Here is an 18,023-nt window from a genome sequence, read left to right on the forward strand (position 1 = left end):
AAAACTGTTCTTGAATCTGGTGGTGTGGGTCCTGAAGCTCCTGCAACCTCTTCCTGATGGCAGCAGCGAGAAGAGAGTGCGTTAAAGCGCTGGTCTAGAAATCTCTTAAATGTTCCTGTCTCTACCAAATCCTCAGGCAGTGAGTTTGAAATCCCGACCACCCTCTGGGTGAAAAGGTTTGTCATCAGATCCCCTCTGAACCGCCATACCCAGTTTTAGGCTTCTCTGCTCTGGGGAAAAGTTTCCTCCTATGTACCTCACCTACGCACCTCGTAATTTTGTAGATCTCTTGTGTGTTGGGGATCAGATGGGGCTATTGAGGAATATAGGGTAGCAAGGAAGGAGCTTAAGTGGGGACTGAGGAGAGCAAGAAAGGGGCATGAGAAGGCCTTGGCGAGTAGGGTAAAGGAAAACCCCAAGGCATTCTTCAATTATGTGAAGAACAAAAGGATGACATGAGTGAAGGTAGGACCAATTAGAGATAAAGGTTGGGGAGATGTGCCTGGAGGCTGTGGAAGTGAGCGAGGTCCTCAATGAATACTTCTTTTCGGTATTCACCAATGAGAGGGAACTTGATGACAGTGAGGACAATATGAGTGAGGTTGATGTTCTGGAGCATGTTGATATTAAGGGAGAGGAGGCGTTGGAGTTGTTACAATACATTAGGACGGATAAGTCCCCGGGGCCTGACGGAATATTCCCCAGGCTGCTCCACGAGGCGAGGGAAGAGATTGCTGAGCCTCTGGCTAGGATCTTTATGTCCTCGTTGTCCACGGGAATGGTACCGGAGGATTGGAGGGAGGCGAATGTTGTCCCCTTGTTCAGAAAAGGTAGTCCGGGTAATTATAGACCAGTGAGCCTTACGTCTGTGGCGGGAAAGCTTTTGGAAAAGATTCTTAGAGATAGGATCTATGGGCATTTAGAGAATCATGGTCTAGTCAGGGACAGTCAGCATGGCTTTGTGAAGGGCAGAACATGTCTAACAAGCCTGTTAGAGTTCTTTGAGGAGGTGACCAGGCATATAGATGAGGATAGTGCAGTGGATGTGATCTACATGGATTTTAGTAAGGCATTTGACAAGGTTCCACACGGTAGGCTTATTCAGAAAGTCGGAAGGCATGGGATCCAGGGAAGTTTGGCCAGATGGATTCAGAATTGGCTTGCCTGCAGAAGGCAGAGGGTCGTGGTGGAGGGAGTACATTCAGATTGGAAGGTTGTGACTAGTGGTGTCCCACAAGGATCGGTTCTGGGACCCCTACTTTTCATAATTTTTATTAATGACCTGGATATTGGGGGTAGAAGGGTGGGTTGGCAAGTTTGCAGATGACACAAAGGTTGGTGGTGTTGTAGATAGTGTAGAGGATTGTCGAAGATTGACATTGAGACACAGAGAGACATTGATAGGATGCAGGAGTGGGCTGAGAAGTGGCAGATGGAGTTCAACCCAAAGAAGTGTGAGGTGGTACACTTTGGAAGGACAAACTCCAAGGCAGAGTGCAAAGTAAATGGCAGGTTACATGGTAGTGTGGAGAAGCAGAGGGGTCTGGGGGTACATGTCCACAGATCCCTGAAAGTTGCCTCACAGGTAGATAGGGTAGTTAAGAAAGCTTATGGGGTGTTAGCTTTCATAAGTCGAGGGATAGAGTTTAAGAGACGTGATGTAATGATGCAGCTCTATAAAACTCTAGTTAGGCCACACTTGGAGTACTGTGTCCAGTTCTGGTCGCCTCACTACAGGAAGGATGTGGAAGCATTGGAAAGGGTACAGAGGAGATTTACCAGGATGCTGCCTGGTTTAGAGAGTATGATCAGAGATTAAGGGAGCTAGGGCTTTACTCTTTGGAGAGAAGGAGGGTGAGAGGAGACACGATAGAGGTATACAAGATAGAATAGATAGAGTGGACAGCCAGCGCCTCTTCCCTAGGGCATCACTGCTCAATACAAGAGGACATGGCTTTAAGGTAAGGGGTGGGAAGTTCAAGGGGGATATTAGAGGAAGGTTTTTTACTCAGAGAGTGGTTGGTGCGTGGAATGCACTGTCTGAGTCAGTGGTAGAGGCAGATACACTAGTGAAGTTTAAGAGACTACTAGACAGGTATATGGAGGAATTTAAGGTGGGGGGGATATATGGGAGGCAGGGTTTAAGGGTCAGCACAACATTGTGGGCTGAAGGGCTTGTACTGTGCTGTACTGTTCTATGTTCTGTGTTCTATTTGCTTTAGAATCAGAAGTAGTCCTTGTGTGACTTTATCAGGCCATCCAATACACACACATACACACACACACACACACACACACACACACACAGACACACACACACAGACACACACACACACACACACACACACATACACTCACACACACACACACACATACACACACACAGACACATACACACACACATACACTCACACACACACACACACACACACACAGACACACACACACACACACACACAGACACACACACACACACACACACACACACACACAGACACATACACACACATACACTCACACACACACACACAGACACACACACACACACACAGACACACACACAGACACACACACACACACACATACACACACACACACAGACACATACACACACACATACACTCACACACACACACACACACACACACACACACAGAGACACACACACACACACACACACACATACACACATACACTCACACACACACACACACACAGACACACACACACACACATTCTTTTATCTGATGGATGAACTATCATTGAAATAGGGGCATTTATACATAGAGGTCACTTTATTAGGTAGTTCCTCCACCTAAAAGAGGGGCCACTGTGTGTACATCCATGGTCTTCTGCTGCTATGGCCCACCCACTTGAAGGTTTGATGTGTTTTGCGTTCAGAGATGCTCTTCTGCACGCCGCTGTTATAACACGTGGTTATTTGAGTTGCTGTCACCTTCCTGTCAGCTTGTACCAGTCTGGCCATTCTCCTCTGACCTCTCTCATTAACAAGGTGTTTTGCCCAGAGAACTGCCACTCACTAGATTTTAATTTTTGTCTTTTGCAGTGTTCTCTGTAAACTCTAGAGACTGTTGTCCATAAAAATCCCAAGGATCAGCAGTTTCTGAGATACTCAAACCACCCTGTCTGGCACCAACAATCATTCCATGGTCAAAGTCACTTAGATCACATTTCTTCCCCATTCTGATGTTCGGTCTGAACAACAACTGAACCTCTTGACCATGTCTGCATGCTTTTATGCACTGAGTTGCTGCCACATGATTGGCTGATACTTGCATCAACGAACAGGTGTACCTAATAATGTGGCCCCAGAGTGTATAACTTGGCCCAGCTTTAAGCTGATTTGAACCGGAATTCATTCAGAACGAGCTTTCAAGAAGAGGGGCATGAGGCCCGGTGCACTAAGGGTTAAACCGTTCCAAGCTTGGATGGGAGGGTCAGTCGGTATCAGTGACCAGGAGTGGGGCGGGAGGAGGGATAAGTGGCTTTATGTGCAGGCAGCTCTATCACTGGGTGACAGTGGGACTGCAGTGAGAGGGAGTAAGTATCCTTTTAACTTTGCTCTGACGGTGTTGTGGGCAAATGGTGGCGAACAGAGTTTAATGTGGACAGGTGTGAGGCCGTCACCTCAGAGAAGCACAGCTAGTAACAACTTGTGGGGCAGTGGGGAGATCTCCGAGTCCAGGCAAGTACAAAGAAATGAAATCAAAATGTTTCCTGTGGTTGTCGGATGCTGAGGGAAGATCTGACAGAGGTTAACAAGATTATGAGAGGCATAAATAGAGTAGACAGGGAATATCTGTTTCCTCGGGGTAGAAAGGTCTAATACCAGAGGGCATGCTTTGAAGGTGTGGAGGGGCAGGTTCAGAGGGAATGTGAGGGGTGAGTTTTTACACGAAGTTGTGGATGTCTGGAATGTGCTGCCTGGTATGGTGGTAGAGGCAAATACATTAGAGGCTTTTAAGAAACGTTTGGACAGCATATGGATGTGAGGAAGATGGAGGGATATGAACATGGTGTAGGTAGGTGGGATTCGTGTTTGGGTGTTTCTGATTTGCTTTTTAGCTGATTCAGCACAACATTGTGGGCCGAATGGCCTGTCTATGTGCTGTACTCTGTGTTCTATGTAATTGGCATAGATAGAGAGGACAGCCAGCGCCTTTTACCCCGCAGCAGAAATGACTAATAGAAGAGGAGCAATTGAAGGAAAGTATTGGGGAGGGGGGGGAATGTCAGAGGTACACTTTTTTTCTGGTCTTAAGTCAAATGTGCACTGCAAAATCAAAATCAAACCATTAACATTGGGGAGTAGCTCTGAAGATCACAGAAACAAGGGGGTTGTTGGAAATTAAGATGCAGTTTCAGTATATCATGAAATGGAGGAGCAGGGTAGAGGGGTTAAGTGGCCTCCTCCTATACCCGTCTTCATTCTCATCCTTTTGTGAAACTCCCATCGGTCAGGACTGACCGTGGTAAAAGATATCTAGATACATAGTCTGATAGGGAGAGCAAGTTCCCTCTCTCCGCACATCTGTAGAACCCAAAGGAATGGCAGTTTGGCACGGGGGTTGCCTCTCTGCATTGGACTACCTCAGGGATGCTAGCTCCAGATTTTCCCTCGGGGTTTACTCCCAAGCCTTGCCCATGAGTGGGTCTAGCTGTGAGATAGCAGGGGTTTGAGATCAGAGTTTTCTTTCTCCTAGGTGAGCTGCCAACCGCGGCTGACCAGCCCCATCTGTCTCTATTCCATCACTGAACTTCTGCTAAGCTGTGCCTCTAGCACAGGTCTCAGGGATTCTCCAAAAGGGCGTAGGGTCCACACCAGTACCTCATGCGGTGATCTACAGTGACGGCATGGTGCTCCAAGACTTTGGGTCCAATCATCACCTTGTGCCCCGTGCAGTTTGAACATCCTGCTTGGGTCCATGCGAAACTGCTTCCACCCCACCCACCCCAGATGCTATGATTTCATGGGACAGCAATTTTTCTTTTGAAAGTGCTGCTTCCTCAGAAACTTTTTTTAATGATAGACCTGGTGAAGCTGAACACAAATATAATTTCAGACTACCTGAATCATGTAGGAATTCGGAGAAGCAAGAAATTAACTTTTATTGAATATAATCTGTTTAATTGCATAATGGTGCTGATGCTTTGCAATAGTTCTACTGAGCTAAAAGTATTTTGTTGATAATTTTCATTTGTACTCACTGTCTGTGGCTTCTCATTGAAATATCCAACAATGATCAGCCAGAGTTGATGGATTCCAGTCACCCTGATACCATTTCTCCATGACCGCAATGTCCTGGTGAAACCTTTCACCATGCTGGTCACTGACAGAGCCGAGATTTGCAGAGAAGAAGTCTAAACGGGAATGCAGAGAATGAATCTTTAGTGACATGTTGCACTTCACGGTTTTGTCTGCTTGAAGCATGTTGCCAACCAGCTGCACGTAGTTTGGTGCTCTGTCGTTGCCAAGAAAATTTTCAACAACATCCTTGAATGCCTTCCATGTGATTTTCTCTGGTCCCACTAGAAATTCTTCGAATTGCCTGTCATTGATGACCTGTTTGACTTGTGGATCAACATAATGCCTTTTGTAATCTGACTTGAAATAACAAACACAGATGATTTTTTAAATGGTGCATGATAGGGAAATCTCATGGTGATTTTCAACCCCAAATCCATAAGATAGACCCAAAAGTATTCAGGAAGCAAAATCTTTGCTGTCCGATGTTCCCTCCCACATCCCAAAGCCACATGGTTTAGTGGATTCACAGTCCATTGTAAATCGCCCCAGTGCTTGGGTGATGGGTTTAGTCTGGAGGGGAGTGAGATGTGATTGGTGTAAGCAGGTTCGTGATGGTTGGCAGTGGTTTGATAGGCCGAAGGACCTGCTTCAAAGCTGTTCACTCTGCAGCAAAGGGATACTGGTTCCCTCTCAGGGTTACCAGTTAATCAGTTCTGTGCCAGACAATACTTAATTTATGCACTTCACTTTGTTTATTTATGCATAATTCCTTCTGTACGTTTTATTCTTACTTCCTGTGTTACTGTGTGTCATATGCGTGTTCTGTATACTACGGTGCTTTACACTCGGTTCTGGGGAAACGTTGTCTCGTTTGACGGTATATGTATGTAGTTAAGTGACTTGGTGTCCTGTGCATGTTCCAATCTCTACGTGACCAAAGTGAGGCAGTGCGCGAGCATAGCGGCTTACAGCGCCGACGCTCACCGATCCCGGTTCACTTTCCACCTCCATCTGGAAAGAAGTTGTATGTTCTCCCGCTGACACGGGTTTCTCCCAGACACTCTGGTTTCCTCCCACGTTCCACAGAGCAGAGAACATAGAAGAGTACAGCACAGGAACAGGCCATTCGGCCCACAATGGTGTGCTGAACCAACTGAAAGCAAATCAGAACATCGGAACACTAATCCCTCCTACCTACACCTGTCCAAAGCCCGCCATCTTCCTCACATCCACGTGCCTATCCAAACATCTCTTAAGAGCCTCTAATGTATTTGCCTCTTCTGTATAATGTATAAATCTCTTCTGCACCCTCTCTAAAGCCTCAACATCCCTCCTATAGTGAGGCAACCAGAACTGTACGCAATACTCCGGATGTGGCCTAACCAGAGTTTTATAAAGTTGCAACATAACCTCCTGTTGAGTTCAGTGCCTCGACTAATAAATTCCAGGATCCTTATGTGTGACCATGGCTGTACAGGTCAGGGAGTTGTGGGGACACATTATGTTGGCGCCGAAAGGCTGGCGACTCTTGCCTTGCACAACCCTTGCTCAGCTGAGCTCACAACATTTCACTATACGAGGGAGCCTAAGGTAGAAGGAGTCAATTTTAGAAAACCTAGCACATTTATTTTTCAACATAGTCCCCTCCTACATTTACACACTTAGTCCAGCGGTCGTGGGGCAACTGGATCTTGGACATCCAGAAAGTGTCCACAGATGGGTGATTGAGAAGTCCGTGGCCTAAGGTGGAAGGAGATGAGTTATACAGCTCTTGTTACATACACATGCAGTTCAACTCTTAGAGTGATTATGCAGAAAGTTTGAAGTTAATATCTCATCTCTTTCTACCTTAGGCCACAAACTTATCAATCACCCTGATGAGTTATTAACTTCAAACTTTCTGCATAATCACTCTAAGAGTTGAACTGCATGTGCATGTAACAAGAGCTGTATAACTCATCTCCTTCCACCTTAGGCCACAAACTTGTCAATCACCCCTCATATGTTTGGATTGTTTCTGCAATCATGTGAATCTTAAAACCGAGTCACTGAAGGTGGAAGTGAGGTGTGCAGGGGAAATTCAAGGGCCTGAGTGGTTGCAGCCATCCGGAAGGAAGATGCAGTCAGGTAGAAAGCAATTCTACAACCTCAGAACACCAGAGATGTAGGACCGATCCCAGCCTCCAGCACGTTGTGTGCTCGTGTGTGTTTGTGTGGGTCAGAGAATAAGCTGAAGGGTGCGACAGAGAAATTGTGGTGGGGGGGGGGTATCCATCTGATCAGGGTGGTGGGGTGGAGATATATCTCTACCAAAGGAGGTGTAAGGCGCTCCTTCCCCCCGCTAGCCTGAATTATAGTAGCAAAGGTTGTTACAGGCACTATGGAAATGCAGGTCCTTCTCTTTGTTTGTAATGAAAGAGCCGTGAATGAACATTTCTAGGCCAGGCAGAGTTTTGCAAAAGTAACCTTTAACAGAATAAACAGAACGTGGCAGCCGGTTGGTGACTGGAGTGACACAACACTGCCGGTGGAGACGGCCAGGCTGCCTCCCCCTCTGGCGACCGTCAGTCCCGCAGCGAAGGCCATCGCTCTTAGCTTCCTTCTGATTCCTGCCGCCTTTTTGTTGGCATGACTTCAGACCACGTCCGGAGCTCCACATGTGGTGTGGAGTCCATGTGGCGAGTAGGATATAAGATTCAAAATTCAAAAACTTTATTGTCATTCTAACCGTACATCAGCTCTGCCGGGCAGAATGAGACAGCATTTCCCAGGAGCAGTGCGATCATAACATAACAAACGCAGCACTAAATAATAAACATAACAATAAATAGTAAAACGCAACAGCCACATGTCAGTTAAAAACAAGTTATAAGTGTCCAGTGCAAGTTAAAAGTGTCCAAAGCAGAGTCAGGTAGAGCAGCTATTTAGCAGTCAGACTGCCTGTGGGAGGAAGCTGTTTAGTAGCCTTGTGGTTTTAGTTTTGATGCTCCTGTAATGTTTACTTGATGGCAGAAGAACAAACAGTTTATGGAGAGGGTGTGAGGGGTCTTTAATGATGTACCGTGTCTTCTGGAGGCATCGACTCTGAAAGAGGTCTTGGACAGAAGGTAGGGAGACCCCAATAACCTTCTCTGCTCCCCTAACCACCCTCTGCAAGGCTTTTTTGTCAGCAGCACTGCAGCTGGAGTACCAGGTTGTGATGCACACTCTCAACCACGCCTCTGTAGAATGTAGTCAAGATGTTAGTGGGGAGTGATGCTTGTTTAAGCTTCCTCAGAAAGTGCAATCTCTGCTGGGCTTGTTTCTGATGATCAAACTGAGGCAGCCGAGGGCAAGATAGGCAAAGAGAGGTTTAACTCCCCCGCTCCCCGTGAAAGGCTGAAGATCGAACTGAGGCAGCCGAGGGCAAGATAGGCAAAGAGAGGTTTAACTCCCCCGCTCCCCGTGAAAGGCTGAAGATCGAACTGAGGCAGCCGAGGGCAAGATAGGCAAGGAGAGGTTTTACCCCACCCCAACATGAAAAACTGAATAACCTGGATGGTTATTGATAATGTTCTTAGCAGAGTGTCATTATCTCAGAGGATCTGTCCTGAACCCATTGTATAAATGTACTGTAACTGCAAAGAAAGCACGACAGCACCCCCATACTTCCTTAGGAGTTTGGCACAGCATTGTGGGCCGAAGGGCCTGTATTGTGCTGTAGGTTTTCTGTGAGTCTGTGGAGATTTGGCATGACATCTGGAACTGTGACCAGCTTCTATAGATGTTTGTTGACTGGCTGCATCACAGCCCAGTATGGGAACACCAATGCCCTTGAACAGAAAACCCTACAAAAGATAGTGGATTTGGCCTCATACATCACGGGTAAAGCACTCCCGAACCTTTGAGCACATTTAATGAAATGCTGGCACAGAAAAACAACATCTATTCCTGTTCAAGCTCTTTTCTTGCTGTTGCCATGGTGGTAGGTACAGGAGCCTCAGGACTCACGCCACCAGGTTCAGGAACAGTTATCACCCCTCAACCATCAGGCTCCTGAACAAAGGGGATAACTACACTCACTTGCCCATCCATTGAGATGTTCCCACAACCAACGATCTCACTTTAAGGACTCTATATCTCACTATCTCATGTTCTCATTATTTATTGCTATTTATTGATATTTACATTTGTACAGTTTGATGTCTTCTCCACTCCAGTTGATCTTTCATTGATCCTGTTACTATTCTATAGATTTGCTGAGTCTGCCCACAGGAAAATGAATCTCAAGGCTGTATGTGGTGATATATATGTACTCTGATAATAGATTTTATTTTGAACTTTCAACTTTGAAATTTGCTGGGAAATTGGAACTAAGCTAAGCCAAAATTTTACTTAATCATATTTAAGTTCTTTCTTGTTGATGAAGACATAGAAAAACTAAATGGAAAGCCAATATTTAGTCCTGTCTAAAAGATGGCAAGTGAGAGAGATGTCAAGGGTTAATAGTTTACTTGCCAATATTGATTTATCTCCGTTTGCTTGGATACCAGAGCCAACGTCCTAAAAGGTGAAGGTTAACCTTGCCCAGCTATTTGCAGGTCCGCTGGTCCTTGTGATCTCTTGCGGAGCAAACAACACGTCATAGCAAGAGCAGCAGCTCTTTCCAAAGAGCCGCTGGTGTCAAAGCCAGCGCTGTGTTGCAAGGCTCGCAAAGATTCCCGCCAGATCAATAGCAGCTGGAGCCCTTCACATCCAGGAACCAGGTCCCCGTGCGTAGCTTATCGACTGCTGTGTAACTTTTTCTGTCCCATGCACTGACAAGTACCAGTTCACTCAGCCCAACACACACTCACACTCACACTCATGCACACAGGCAGCACTAATTTCTGCACAGTGCCTCAAGTTTACAATGCCCTTGGCTTGCCTTAAATTCAGAATCACCGGCATATGTCACGAAATTTGTTATGCAGCAGCAGTACTTTGCTATACAAAATAATAAATTACAGTAAGTATATATACTTAAAAAGTTAAATTAAATAAGTAGAGCAAAAAATAGAAATAAAAAAGTATTGAGGTAGTTTTCATGGGTTCAGTGTCCATTCAGAAATCGGATGGCAGAGGGGAAGAAGCTGTTCCTGAATCGTTGAGTGTGTCCCTCCTACCTGATGGTAACAATGTGGGTTCCGTGGGCAAAAATGCCTTGTGATTGAGAGAGGTCAGAACAGAATGGCCAGACTGGTTCAAGCTGACAGGAAGGCGACAGAGACTTAAATACCAGTGGCATGCAGAAGAGCACTTTTGAACATCCAACATTTCGAACCTTGAAGTGGAAGGGCTACAGCAGAGAAGACCACAAACATACACTCAATGCCGACTTTATTAGAAGTACCCAAAAAGAGACCACTGAGTGTACCTGTGCACACTCCCTCCGTACGCGCGCAGTCTCACTCACAAGGCGTTTTCACCCACAGAACTGCTGCCCACTTCGGTTTTTTCTATTTTCACACCATTCGCTGTGAACTCTAGAGACTGTAGAGTGTGAAAATCCCAGCAGATCAGCAGTTTCAGAAACACTCAAACCACCCCGTCTGGCACCAACAATCATTCCGTGGTCAAAGTCACTCAGATCCCATTTCTTCCCCGTTCTGATGTTCGGTCTCGTGACCATGTCTGCATGCTTCTATACATTGAGCTGCTGCCACGTGATTGGCCGATTAGATATTTGCATTAATGAGCAGGTGTACAGGAGTAGCTGGTAAAGTGACCACTGGCTGGATATATAAGCAAGTTAGAGATTAAAGTACAGATAAGGAATAAAATGTGCATAATTACATAAATACCAGCAGGTATTTACAATGTGAACAACTTTATCAAAAGTAGTTTAAAGTGCTTACAGGTACAATAACAACATTCAGCACAGTAAGTCAAGTCATTTATTGTCATTTAAAACATATTCATGTATACCATCAAACGAGACACTGCTTCTCCGAACCGGGAGGTAAAGCACTGTAGTACCCATAACACACATAGAACGCACAATAACTTAGGAAAGGAAGGATTAAAATCTACAGATGAATTACGCATAAATAAACAAAGTAAAGTGCATAAATTAAATATTGTAAGGGACGAAACAGATTAGCCAGTGACACTTTGAATACGATGCAGCCAGGAGTGCAGAAGCCTAACGGCCTGAGGGAAGAAACTGTTTCTTATTCTGACCGTTCTTGTCTTTATGCATCGGAGTAGAAAGTCGAAGAGGACGCTGGATGAGTAGGTGTGATCCTTGATAAGACTAAGGGCCCTGCATATGCAGCGCTCTTGATAAATGGCCTCAGTGGATGGCAGGGAGACCCCGTGATCTGCTCAGCTAGTCTCACAGTTCTTTCAAGGGGCTTCCGGTCTGATGCATTCCAATAGCTATAGGAATAGGAATGGTTTAGAGCAGGGGTTCCCAACCCTTTTCTTTTGGCGTGGGGCCTTGCCGTTCTCCGAAGGGGTCCTTGGTTCCCTGGGTGGATCAAACGCAGGCAAGTGGGAATGCGTGGCAGGTGGTATGTCTCTGTGCTGTACTGATCCGTGGGCTTTGCTGTGGCAAGTCAGCTCTCTGTCAATCCCCTTTGTTCCCCAAAGGCCCAGCAGAAAGATCAGGGCAGCTGCAGTTCCTGGAAAGCCACGTACACCACCCACCGGCGGGGAAGGTCACTCAGTTATCACCCTGCACACTGTGTACCTCCACCTTATCATACACTGACCGCCCTCCTACACACATCATGCTCCTGGGAGATAGGGAACCTTCTCAGGAGAGACCGCCTCACCCACCCCTGGCTACATTACAACCAGGGATTCCTACTGCACCACAGGGCCAGGCAAGCTTTCCACGTGGTCCAAGGATCAGCTAATTCGTTTTTAAAATTCATAAAGTTTTTAACTTTCTCATATTTACGATGAGACAATTCGATCAATTGAGTCGAACTTCAAAGTAAATTTATTATTAAAGTAGGTATAGTTCACCATCTTACCCCACAGACATCAGGCTCTTGAACAAAAGAGAACTACACTCACTTGCCCATCCATTGAGATGTTGATAATGAAATTTACTTTGAACTTTGAGAGACAACCCTAATATTCATTTTGTTGCACGCATACTCAGTAAACGCAAGAAAATTAATAGAAGCGTTGGAAGACTGCACACAACAGGATGGACAACCGGCGAGCAAAAGCCAAACAACTGTGCAATTACAAAAGAAATAGAAATAATAAATAAATAAGCAATAAATAATGAGAGCACGTGATGAAGAGTCCTTGAAAGTGAGCCCGTAGGTTGTGAGAACAGTTCAGTGATGGGACGAGCGAGGTTGGGTGAAGTTATCCTCACTGGTTCAAGCTTCTGTTGGTAATAATGGTCCCTGAACATGATGATATGAGTCCTGTGGCTCCTGTACCTTCCTCCTGATGGCAGCAGTGAGAAGGGAACATGTCGTGAATGGTGGGGGTCCCTGATGATCTATGCTGCCATTTTGCGGCAGCACTCCGTGTAGATGTGCTCGGGGTAGGGAGGGCTTCACCCGTGATGGCCTGGGTCTTATCCACTACTTTTTGTAGGATTTTCCATTCCAGGCCGTGATGCAACCAGTCAATATACTTTCCACCACAAATCTATAGCAGTTCGTCAAAGTTTTAGATGTCACCCCAAATTTTCACAAACTCCTAAGGAAGTAGAGGCTGCTGCCATGCTTTTCTCATAATTTAACGGTCTGATAGCAGCGGGGTGGAATTGTCCTTGAGCCTGTTGGTAGGTGCTTTCAGGCTTCTGTATCTTCTGCCCTATGGGAGCAGAGAGATGGGGTGGATGGGGCTTTTTGTTAAGTAGGCTACTTTACCGGGGTTCAGGAGTCCGATAACAGTGGGGTAGAAGCTGCCCTTGATCTTGGTGGTATGTGTTTTCAGGCTTTTGTATCTTCTGTCTGATGGGCGTACGGGGTGGGGAAGAGAGGATGTCCAGAGTGGGAGGGGTCGTTGAGTATACTGGCTGTTCTCCAGAGGGACTGGGAAGTGGAGGGAGAGCGCGAGGAGAGGAAGATGGTGAGCTGCGTTTCTACCTCCAGGAGTCTATGCCAAGTCATTCCCCACTAATAGAAAGGCCCAGGTAGGGTAGGAATGGGGATTATGTTTCCTATAGTGGAGGAGTCTTGGACCATAGCCTCAGAATACAAGGACATTCCCTTAGAACAGAGATGAAGAGGAAATTCTTTAGCTAGATGCTGGAGAATCTGTGGAATTTGTTGCCACACACACAGATGTGGACACCGAGACACTGGGTATACTTAAAGCAGAGATTGCTAGATTCTTGATTAGTCAGGGCATCAAGGGTTACAGGGAAAAGGCAGGAGAACGGGGATTGAGAGGGATAGTAAAATCAGCCAAGATGGAATGGCAGAGCAGACTCGATGGGCTGAAACGCCTGATTCTGCTCCTATGCCCTATGGTCTAATATTCCCTGAAACCTGAGGCCTCCGTTGAGTCGGTCAGAGTCGCCCATGGCTGTTGCGTCCCAGCTACCTCGATGCACAGGCCGGGGCAGTTCACCGCGGAGAGCAAGCTGTTCCCATGTGGCAGGCTCCCGCTCTCCACACAGCCGATGACACCATCAAAGTCTCAGCAGAAACCAGAACAAGTTCGGCACCAACAACACTGCAAGAGTTGCCAGTCAGCAATGAACTCAAGGCAGGACTGTCTTCAGGACTCCAGCTCCATATTTTTCCCCCTCGGGGTTTACTCCCGAAACCTTCACCATAATGAGTACAGCTACAAGGCTGTGGAGATTTGAGATCCGAGTTTTCCTTCTCCTAGATGAGCTGCCAGCCACAGCTGACCAGCCCCATCTGCCCAAAGCAACAATGTTAAGGTGCCAGTCACCTGCCTTTGCCCCTTCTCCTGTCAGTAGAAACGGTTGGGAGCATTTAAAAGGTAGTGGGTGCTTGTCCCCACAACCACCCTCAGCTATAACAACCTCCACGAACCCCATATTGCTTCAGCACATTGTTCTACTGAGCAAGTTCACTGACACCAAACTATCCAAGGCTGGATATTGCAGAGTGAGAGCCCCCTAAAGTTACAAAGCACAGAAACAGGCCCATCCATTCGACCATCAACTGCCCCTTCCATTCTCCCCACATTCCCATCGAAGTCCCTCAGATTCCACCCCTCACCCACATATTCGGGGGGCGGGGGGAGGGTAGAGTGGGCAAGTAACTTGCCAAGCTCGCATGATGTTGGGATGTTGGAGAGAGCAAGACGTTCCACACACCCACTCTCTGTGTAAGAACTCTGCCACTGGAATTTCCCCCAATAAACCTCCTTCCAATCACCTTAAACATCCATCACTTCATGTTCACATGATCAGTCTATGTATGTAAGCTAACCTAAAGTTCAAAGTGAATTTTATTATCAAAGTACTTAATGTCACCACATCCAACCCTGAGATTCATTTTCCTGCGGGCATACTCACCAAATCTGTAACAGGATCATTGAAAGATCAACCAGAGTGTAGAAGACAATAAACTGTGTAAATGCAAATATAAATAAATAGCGATAAATAATGAGAAGATGAGATAAAGAGTCCTTAAAGTGAGATCATTGGTTGTGGGAACATCTCAGTGGATGGGTCTAGTTATCCCCTTTTGTCCAAGAGCCTGATGGTTGAGGGGTGGTAACTGTTCCTGAACCTGGTCACTTGAGTCCTGAGGCTCCTGTATCTTCTACCTCATGGCGGCAGTGAGAAGAGAGCACGGTCTGGGTGGCAGGGATCTCTGACGATGGATGCTGCTTTCCTACAACAGCGTTTCGTATAGATGTGGGTCAGAAATTGGGAGGGCTTTACCCATGACGGATCTTTATGGTTATTGTGTTTTTATGCTGCAGGGGATCTGGAGTAACAATCACTTTGTTCCCCTTTTCACTCTGTTTGAACAAATGACAACAAATATTCTTGAATCTTGAAGATTATGCCTTCTGGTATTAGCCATTTCCAATCTGGCTGTCCATTCTATCCATGCCTCTTATCAGCTTGTACATCTCTGTCAAGTTGCCTCTCATCCTCCTTCGCTCCAAAGAGAAAAGACCTAGCTTTCTCAGCCCTTCCTCAGAAGACATGCTCTAATCCAGGCAGCATCCTGGTAAATCTCCTCTGCCCTCTCTAAAGCTACCACATCCTTCCTATAACGAGGCGACCAGAGCCGAAGACAATACTCCGTGTGGACTGACCATCTCCTCCCCACAATCTCATCGAACCCCCAAGATCCCACCCAATGCCCGCACACCACTCTCTGATTCCACACATCATTGCAACAGAACCTAGAACAGTACAGCACAAAACCAGACCCTTCGGCCCACAATGTTGTGCTGTCTCAGCTAAAGTTAAATCAAACCCCTCCCCCCCAAACTAACTCCTCTTACCCACACTACGTCCATATCTTCCATCTTCATGTGCCTGTCCAAACGTCTCTTAAAAGCCTCTAAAGTATTTGCCTCTACCACCATTCCAGGCATCCACCACTCTGAGTAAAATACTTACCCCACATTCCCCTTGAACCTACCCCCTCTGATATTAGACATTTCAACCCCAGGCGAAAAGATACTTCCTGACAACTCTATCTATGACTCTAATAACCTTGTAAACCTCTATCAGATCTCCCCTCAGCCTCTGCCGTTCCAGAGAAAACAACCCAAGTTTACCCAGCCTCTCATGACAGCACACGCCCTCTAAACCAGGCAGCATCCTGGTGAACCTCTTCTGCACCCTCTGCAAAGCCTCAACATTCTTCCTATAGTGGGGTGACCAGAACAGTGTGCAATACTCCAGAAGTGGCCTGAACAGAGTTTTATAAAGTTACAACATAACCGACTAATAAAAGCAAGCATTCTATAAGCAACACGAGGAAATCTGCAGATGCTGGAAATTCAAGCCTCACACACAAAATGCTGGTGGAACACAGCAGGCCAGGCAGCATCTATAAGGAGAAGCGCTGTCGACGTTTCGGGCCGAGACCCTTCATCAGGACTAACTGAAAGGAAAGATAGTAAGAGATTTGAAAGTAGTGGGGGAGGGGGAAATGCAAAATGATAGGAGAAGACCGGAGGGGGTGGGGTGAAGCTAAGAGCTGGAAAGGTGATTGGCAAAAGTGATACAGAGCTGGAGAAGGGAAAGGATCTTGGGACGGGAGGCCGCGGGAGAAAGAAAGGGGAGGGGGGGGGGAGCACCAGAGGGAGATGGAGAACAGGCAGGGTGATGGGCAGAGAGAGAGGAAAAAAAAACAACTAAATATGTCAGGGATGGGGTAAGAAGGGGAGAAGGGGCATTAACGGAAGTTAGAGAAGTCAATGTTCATGCCATCAGGTTGGAGGCTACCCAGCCGGTATATAAGGTGTTGTTCCTCCAACCTGAGTTTGGATTCATTTTGACAGTAGAGGAGGCCATGGATAGACATATCAGAATGGGAATGGGATGTGGAATTAAAATGTGTGGCCACTGGAAGATCCTGCTTTCTCTGGCAAACCGAGCGTAGGTTTTCAGCGAAACGGTCTCCCAGTCTGCGTCGGATCTCACCAATATATAAAAGGCCACACCAGGAGCACCGGACGCAGTATACCACACCAGCTGACTCACAGGTGAAGTGTCGCCTCACCTGGAAGGACTGTCTGGGGCCCTGAATGGTGGTGAGGGAGGAAGTGTAAGGGCAGGTGTAGCATTTGTTCTGCTTACAAGAATAAGTGCCAGGAGGGAGATCGGTGGGAAGGGATGGGGGGGACGAGTGAACAAGGAAGTCGCGTAGGGAACGATCCCTGTGGAAAGCAGAAAGGGGGGGGGAGGGAAAGATGTGCTTAGCGTAGGGAGCGATCTCCCAGTGGCCACACATTTTAATTCCACGTCCCATTCCCATTCTGTTCTCCATCTCCCTCTGGTGCTCCCCCCTCCCCCTTTCTTTCTCCCTAGGCCTCCCATCCCATGATCCTTTCCCTTCTCCAGCTCTGTATCACTTTCGCCAATCACCTTTCCAGCTCTTAGCTTCATCCCACCCCCTCCGATCTTCTCCTATCATTTCGCATTTCCCCCTCCCCCCACTACTTGCAAATCTCTTAGTATCTCTCCTTTCAGTAAGACCTGACGAAGGGTCTCGGCCCGAAACGTCGACAGTGCTTCTCTTTATAGATGCTGCCTGGCCTGCTGTGTCCACCAGCATTTTGGGTGTGTTGTCTGTAGTTAGTGAAATGAGTGTTGGGGTGAGTGAAGTTATCCACACTGGTCCAGGAGCCTGATGGTTGAAGGGTAATGACCGTTCCTGAACCCGGAGGTGTGGGACCCAAGGCTCCTGTACCTCCTTCCCAGTGGCAGCAGCGAGAAGAGAGCTTGGCTTTGTATGATGTTGGTAAAGTTCAAAGACAGTCATGGAACCTTATAAGAGGCATTGTAGCTCAGGCAGGGGTACCCAGCCTTTCATATGCCGTGGACCCTTCCCATTAACAGAAAGGTCCGTGGACCCCAGAGTGGGAGCACCTGACTCACAGGGAACTCAGATAGATTAGTACCAGTGAAACAGGAGTAGAGCACTTGTCCGCTCAAGTCTAAATACCATCTTTCTCGATGCCATACTCCCTATATCCCTTGATAAGGAAGCCCTGGTGTTCAGAATTAGTTGACTGGTTACTGAGAATTAAAGCAAGTTTTGGGGAAACATTCTACTGGGTGTGACCAGCTACACAAGAAGTGAGAGTG

General features: G+C 46.8%; 1 protein-coding gene across 1 annotated transcript in view; it reads left to right on the forward strand.

Annotated features, from left to right (window-relative positions):
* The first annotated feature begins 3,511 nt into the window (after positions 1–3,511).
* The window catches only part of tfr2 (transferrin receptor 2), a 69,350-nt gene continuing 54,838 nt past the window's right edge, over positions 3,512–18,023 (forward strand). Inside the window, exon 1 of the mRNA XM_073048807.1 lies at positions 3,512–3,561. The gene's annotated coding sequence lies outside the window, so the exon portion shown is untranslated. The remainder of the gene's footprint in view (positions 3,562–18,023) is intronic.

Source organism: Hemitrygon akajei, chromosome 6 (genome assembly GCF_048418815.1).
Source record: "Hemitrygon akajei chromosome 6, sHemAka1.3, whole genome shotgun sequence".
Classification (NCBI taxonomy): Eukaryota; Metazoa; Chordata; class Chondrichthyes; order Myliobatiformes; family Dasyatidae; genus Hemitrygon; species Hemitrygon akajei.